At 54.6% G+C, this 7429-nt stretch overlaps 1 protein-coding gene across 1 annotated transcript in view; it reads right to left on the bottom strand.

The window, feature by feature from the left end:
- FOXN1 (forkhead box N1) overlaps positions 1-2170 on the bottom strand; it is a 28864-nt gene extending 26694 nt beyond the window's left edge. Inside the window, exon 1 of the mRNA XM_078379201.1 lies at positions 1885-2170. The gene's annotated coding sequence lies outside the window, so the exon portion shown is untranslated. The remainder of the gene's footprint in view (positions 1-1884) is intronic.
- Positions 2171-7429: the final 5259 nt, after the last annotated feature.

A 7429-nucleotide genomic window follows, 5' to 3' on the forward strand; every position in this document is an offset into this window, starting at 1 on the left:
CCCCTTTCTAGATGCTCCTCGATCCTTCCTTCACCGCGGCATCCAAAAGGACAGGATGAGTCCCGAGCGAGGTTCTCTTCAAGCTCTCCAAGCCCTCCTGGACGGCCAGCAGGAAGGAGGAGGCGGGAAGTGGAAGATCTCGGAGGGGGTCCCCTACTTCCTTTTTCCAAAAAGTGGGAAAAGAAGGTTGGGGGGGGAGGAAAGCAAAGTGTCTCCTAGGGTGTGTGTGTGTGTGTGTGTGTTTCTTCGCATCATCCCAAGGTCCCGCTTATGGGTTCTCAGCTCCCCTCGTTTCCTTCGCACAGGGAGCAGCGGAGCCTTTCCCGGATGCCTGCCCGGATGCCTGCCTCCTTCCCTCCAGATGGAGGGCAAAGGGAGACGGGGCGGCCCCTGTTCTCCTGGGTGCTGGGGAGCACCTGTCAGCCTGTCAGCGGCTAGAGCATCCGAGGGGCTCCTTCCTGCCTGCTTCTCTCTCTCTCTCTTGCTGCTGCTGCTGCTCGCTGTGGCAACCGGTTCCCTTCGTGGCATGAGGTCTGGAGCTGGAGGCGTGGGCCGGAGCGTGGCGGATCGCGGCTCTGCTCCTTGGGGGAAGGCTTGGCCTCTCCTGGGGTGTCCCGTTCTCAGCTTGGGGGCCTGCCTGCGTTTGGCGGCTGGTTTTAGGAGTGGCCTGGGAGAATTTGCCGGGACCTACGAGCCTGCCTTGCATCTCAAACACCACTGGGTCAGCATCTCCTGGCAAAGGCAAACGGGGGGGACACCCAGAGATCTAGAAACTGTGCCCTCCCCCCCCCAAAAAAAAACACTTTTCCATGGGCCTTCCATCACCCTCTCCTTGGACCAGTCCTTGGTTTCACTCTGGGGCAACTTTGATCTTGTGTTGGCTACGTAGTCAATCTGCCTCCAGAAAGCTTTGGGCCTCAGCCTCCATCATCCCCGGTCAGCAGGACCTGATGGGAGTTGTAGTCTAGCTAACCCAGAAGGTGCCCAGTTGTGAAAGAAGGCCACCCCAGCTTGTCCCCAGTGCTAGAGAAGGATTTGGGAGGAGGAAAAAGTCTTTTAATCAAGGACACCCGGCCCCCCACCTTCAGCTGCCCAGCGTGACCCAAGGACCGTCGCCCCAAAACCTCTCAGCCTGCACCGTCTCTCCCTCCACGCTGGACCTTCCAGACGTCCCTTTACAAGTTCTTTGGCCGTCAAATACCACAGGGGATGGAGAAACATTTCCTCCCCCCCACCATCAAAGTCCCTGTCGTCGCCCCAAAGGACCCAGCAAGCGTACGACCCCCGTCCGTCACCAGCAGATATTTCCTCCGTTCTCCCTCTGCCACTGAGGTAACCAAGTGCCTGTCCCATGTCACCAGAATGGCTTTTCCACCCCAGTACAAACCAACACAGCCGCCTCTTTGAGAAAGGGCGATCAAACCGTTATTGGAGGGTCAGTCACGTCAACACGATTAAAGGATTTTCAAAATGTCAAAAATGATTAAAATAGTGGTCAACCTGGACCGTGCGGGGGGGGGGCTGGACTGGGGGGTCACCGAAGGAGGTCCTGATGCGTTGGCTTCTTTTGCCAGCCAGAAATACGAATACATGTCCCTGCCCCATTGCTCACCGGGTGTCCTTTCTCCCTCCTGGCGAGGATGATGCCCCCCTGGGTCAGAGCCGGATGACCTCCGGGATGCGGAGCAGGCCTCTAGCCTTCTCTCCTGCCTGCAGTCCCAGCCTCTGAGGGAGGGAAGCCGCTTAAGTACCAGAGCGAGTCAACACCCGGCACCGTCTCTCTCTCTCTCACACACACACACAAAATCCACACCCCACTTTAACTTTTGGCTTCCACGGTCCAGCGGGGAGCCTCGCCGTAGAGCGCGCCAGGTTTCGCCTTACCTCTTTCCTGCTGAGGCAGGACCCGGAGCCGAGGTGGTGGCCGCACGTGGAGGGGGGGGAGCCCAGAGGAGGCGAGGTCAAGCGGAGCCGCTGAAGAGACCGGTGGTGTCAAGCGGATGGAGGGACTGCCAGCTCTGCCCTGGCAGGGAACCTCCTAGGTTTTCAGAAGGCAAGGCTTCGCTCTTCACCTCATCCCGGGAGGCGTTGGAGGCGTTTGGCCAGGCAGCGAAGCCCGTAATTATGATATCAGCTCCTCTTTTGCCTTCGGGCCATCCTGCGTTTAATAAGGCGAAGGGAGAAAAAAAAGCAGGATGAGGAGAGGAAAAAAAGGAGGTGAAGACACTCTTGTCCTCTCTCTCTCTCTCTCTCCTTTTTCTCATTTTCCGCTTTCTCCCTCCTCAATTTCCTGGGTGCTGCCTGAGCAAGGAACCGTCAATCTGCCTCCCTCCTTCAGGCAGCAGCTTGACTTGCTTGCATTTCCAGAAGCAGAGCGCTGAACCCACGACCCCCCCAGCTCTTCCACCTCTCCTCCGGCTCATGGGGGACATGCACCATTAAATAAACCCCTAACGGGAAGGTTAACTGGAACAGATTTCTAAGGAGTGATCCCACATGGCTCTCTTATTTACTGGTTCTTTTATTCTGGAGTTGTATTTGTTTCCCTTTCTAGTTTGCAATGTGGCTCGCTTGCTCGAGCAACCTACAGGAATGGGGCAATCGTTCTCGGTGTTTTGGGAAAACGCAACACGTTTTCCTGTCTTGGTGGTTGCATAAATCTTTACTTAACTGTCTTCAATCACAGGAGGCAACCAAAAAAAAGTTTCTTTTTCTTGATCTATTGATGCCCAACTCTCTATAGGCAGAGAAAATGTCTGAGGTAGATGCAGGGAGGTAACGCTGAATAATATCCCAAGACAGATGGGGGAAGATTAACCATGACTACAATAGGAACCCCCCCATCTGCTGGATCAGTATATGCAGATTCACTTATCTATGTCTGAAAATATAAAATTAAAAAACCCAGAAATATATATTTGTACATTTTTCCACTGTGAGTTTACCAGAACTGGCCACTAGAGGGAGCCAGAGACCACACGATGGATCTCTATTACCATGGTCTTTCCCTCTCCCCCCCCCCGCACCTAAGGGGCGGGGCTTGGAACTGATTTTCCCCATGGATTCTTTGGTCCTATTTCAGCTCCCTCAAAAAGGTTTAAAAGCTTTCAGGGCCAACGATTCAGTGAAGAGAACATAAAGTCTTGGGATTTTTGGAGCTGGTCACCATGAATTAAAAAAAGTAATTAATTCCAGCCCCGGTTCTATTAGTTACTGCTGCAGTGGCAATATTTCCCAAAAAATAGTTAGTTCCCATTATATTTATGATTCTGCAATGCAATTTCCCCCCTCCCTCCTTATTCGACCAGAGTTTCATGGTCAGCTGCTTTCCAAAAACGTCATGAGATGTCCCATGATTTTGGACGACATCTTCCAGGCCCAGATCCCCACCCTGACTAGTATATGGACACCATTGCTGCCCCCCCCTGGGAATTGATACAGCCCTCTTGCCCTCACGACACTCTTGTGGCAGAGAGTTCCACAGGGCGTTTGCTTTACTCTGCTCTAAACCACCCACTGTTCAACTTCTCATCCCAGGCATAAAACAGAACTCAGCACGCTCCTGCGTCTAATTTTTCCTTCTGGGGTGGCTCCAGACCCTTAACCCTACCCAGCTGGGCTCCAGGGTAATTGGCAATCACTTAAAAAGAAACCATTCTACCAGTGATTTCAGCCAGAACGTCGGTAATATCAAAATTTCGCACTTCTGAGTGTTAATCACTCCAGCCATCGGTTTCGGTCCCAGGACTACAGCTCCCAAAATCCCCAGCCTGCCTGGCCGGTCAAGATGTCACCCCACCCATTATTTAAACGGGGACCTCATTAGCACACATGGAAAATTACCTGTTTGTCGCTCCTCCCATTAAGGAGATTTTTCTAAACAAACCAGGAAACACAGACCGACGTTCTGCTCTCTATATAAAAGCCTTACTGTTTTCAGGCAGGAAGCGGGATCTGGATTTTTTAAGGCTAGGGAGAAAAATTCTCAGTATTTGGGAAGAACAGAAGCTCACTGGGAAAATGAGTAGTAGCTTAAATGTGCCCCTGGCTGACTACATCTCCCACCATCCACATCCAAACACAGAGATTTCCCAGGTAGCACCCAGCAACTTCCCCTCTTCAGATCCATGGGGTCTTTGTGTGTGTGTGTGTGTGTGTGTGTGTGTGTGTGTGTGTATGTGTGTGTTTGTGGGGGGGGGAAGGAGGCCGTAGTTCTGCAGGGCCCGGGGCTGGCCCCTGGCGCGTCCCCCTCCCTGGCTGGCGGGTGGTGCCTTTCATCCAGGGGGCCGGGACGACGTTCAAAGGGCTGAGACAATTTGTTACTTTCTCTGTAAACTTTTTACGGCCTGGGTAATTATTGTGATTAAATGCCTGCCTGCCAGGCGGTGCCAGGCTGGGCTCGACTCCTCTTCCCCGGCCGCTTTTTCTGGTGTGGCAAGCGAATTTTCCCGGCCACAACAAAGGGCGGCTGGCTCCCCACCCGTCTCCCCCACCCTGATCCCCTTGGCATCTGGGTGGCCCTCGGTGCCCTGCATGAAGGCCGCCCGATGCCAGGCCTGCCTTGGGAACGTCCGAGGGACCAGCTTGGACAGTTTGCCCCCCCCTCCCCGGGGTGGCCCAGCTTGCTTGGACCGAGAGAGTCAGCGTCCAGCCTCCCTGCCTGGGGGAGAAGGGGCTTTCGTGCCTCTCGCTCCCCTCTTCGGCCCCCCCACACAGACTCTGCAGATCAAACAGAGGGCATTTCATCTGGTTTGCCTCTATGAGCCGCCTTTCTTCCCCCAACGACAAGGTCCTAGTCCTCATGAGCAGCGACTTGGCTTCTAAGACTGGGGATGCCGGGTGGCGGACTGTGGTGCGAGCATCCACACGGAGAGGCAGAGATGTTCTTCTTGCAAAATTTCAGGGGCTCAAATGAATTCCTCAACATTTCAGCGGCAAACCTATTTCCCCCTTAACACCGTGGCCTGCTCGGTTTCTCCTGCTGGAAGTGTATTGCTCTCGGAACGGAGAGAGGTTCGTGTGCGGGACTACAACTCCCATCATTCCCCATTTAGGTCTGGGAGATGCTGTCCAAAAGCAAAGCTAACCTTTCCATATCCTGCCTGTTTTTCTTGGTGTTTCCGATATGCTTCCCATGACACACAGTTTTAAGGAGTGTTGTGTTACAATGTTGTTACGAATTATGGCTACGAGTATTTTGTATGGTGTTTATTGCATCGCATTGCAACGTATTGATTTATTTATTTTGCAAACCTCTTTGGGCAGACAAGGCCCACGCAACCTCGGTGGGCTGTGTGAGACTTGACGACAGGTTTTTCAATAGCCGGGTGAAGAGCCCTGTGGAACTCAACAGCTTGCCCAAAGCAGCAAAAGTCAGGTCAAGGAAAAAAGGAGACAATTTATTTGGGAGAGGGGGGTGGAAATATATATATTCCTCTGAAGTGTGGTGTTGAGGGAGAGTTTGAGGGCTGACCACGGACCTCCTGAAAGACAAATCGGGGGCAGCTCGATCAAATCTGTGTGGCATTGTGGATAGATGAGGGCCTGGGTTCAAATCCTCGTTGGGCCCTAGAGACTTACTGCAGATGGTCATGGGAAAATCGCTCCTTAAATATCTCCCTGACCTTGGAAGCCCTATTAAGGTCACCCTAACCGGGAGCACCGAGCCGAGCGCCAACGCTCACAAGAGGCTAAAAGGACAGAATTGAGGCTGTGGTGCTTTGAGCGGGTCATGGCGAGCTCTTGCCGGAAATGGACCGCCAGCAGGAAAAGAGGGAGACCCGAGTGTGAGAGGGACTGACTCCCCCGGGAAGCCTTGACGGGGCTGGGCATGGCGGGATCTCCCGGGAGTTGATCGCGCTTTGGGCGGCCAGCGTGGGACAGCCGGTGACCTGAAGGCTGGGCCTGTCCTGGGCAAGGCTGGACGGGAGTGGCCCGTGGCCCGTGGCCGTGGCTGCTGGCTGCCCGGGACTTCCAGCCTTCCTCCAGCTCAGCCTTGGGGGGGAAAGGGAAGGGGGGAGCGCCAGGTGTGCGTGAAGGGGAAGGCGGCTGCAAGGTGGGGTGGAGGGCAAAGAGGCTGAGCTGCTCCTGGAGAAGACGACATGATTTATGAACGCCTGCCTCATGCCGGAGGAATGACACCACCGGGGAAGCCTCGTCGCTCTGGGGGACGGGACGGGACGGGGAGATCCTTTCTGAATTCCCAGCAAGTCCCATCAGGAGGGCCCTGGAGTGATGGGGGCACCCTGTGGGGAGCAGAGGGGCAGCGGGTGGCGAGGAGGGGGAGGAGACCCCCCGCCCTCTTCCTCAGCCCAGGTCGGATCCTGTTTCTGAGAGAGGGCCCTTTGCTGAAGAGGGCTGCGAGCTCCCATCATCCCCATCGAGCATGGGCTGGAGAAGGATGGGGTTTGTAGTGCTATGCCTCTTGGAGAACACTTTCCAGGCCAGAGAAGGCGGGACGGCATCCAGAAAGGCCCGTCGGACAGATGGACAGACGGACGGACAGGGAGGCAGGCAGACCTATGGACAGCTTCTGGGGCTTTGAAAGGCTGAGGGACGGTGACAGATGTGGCCGCGCTCGCTGGGGATTCTGGGCGTTGTTGTCCCCTCCACTCATAATGTTTCTGGACCTTTCGCCCGGGTTGATCCGGCCTGCGGGTGGACAGGTTCCTTAAAAGACCCGTGTGGAGTCCCCCCTGTGTGGCTCCGTGGTCGTGTCTCTCTCTCTCCCCCCCCCAGCTTTCCTTTCAAAGCCTGCCTGTCTGCATTTGAGTGTCATGCCACGAGAACCGTCCACGCGTGGGGGCCGGGGCCTAGGTGCACGACCACGCGCCTGGCTGTCCGCTCGATGGACCCACGGCCAGGTTTTCTCGGGCAGAGAGAACATTTCCCTTTTTTCCTCTCCTGTGTGATGAAATACGGGATAAGCACCACGTGAAGCTGCCTTTAACAGGGACCAGCTCTGACAGTGCTAATTAGCGCTTATTAAACGGGGTTTATTTTGGGCACCTGGCATGGGATTAGTACGTGCTCAGCACCATCCGGCTTGTTTGGGTACTTTGGCCCCGGCTCCCTCCCTCTGTAAAGTGGCATGAATCAGGGCTATTAACCATGGAAGAGCTATATATAAATATACTGTAAATGTGAGCTCACCTGGTTAAGCAAGATCCTAGACCTCATGAGGCCCAAGAAAGGTTTGATTTAAATGGACCCAAGAAGGCAAAACACCCTGTTTCTGAGCTGCTCGGTCAAAGGGGTCCTTAGCCGTCCGAGGCCCTCTTGGCGAGTTGAGCCACCCGTTTCCTGGCCCTGAAACTTTCAGGGGCTACCTCAATCATCCTCCAAGCTGAAAGGGGCCGAAAGCCACCCTTCTTGTCCTGAAAAAAGGTTGTGGTCTTTTTTTGGGTGTGTGTATTAAAACCATTTTGGG

The sequence above is a fragment of the Pogona vitticeps genome, chromosome 7 (assembly GCF_051106095.1).
Source record: "Pogona vitticeps strain Pit_001003342236 chromosome 7, PviZW2.1, whole genome shotgun sequence".
In the NCBI taxonomy this organism is placed as follows: Eukaryota; Metazoa; Chordata; class Lepidosauria; order Squamata; family Agamidae; genus Pogona; species Pogona vitticeps.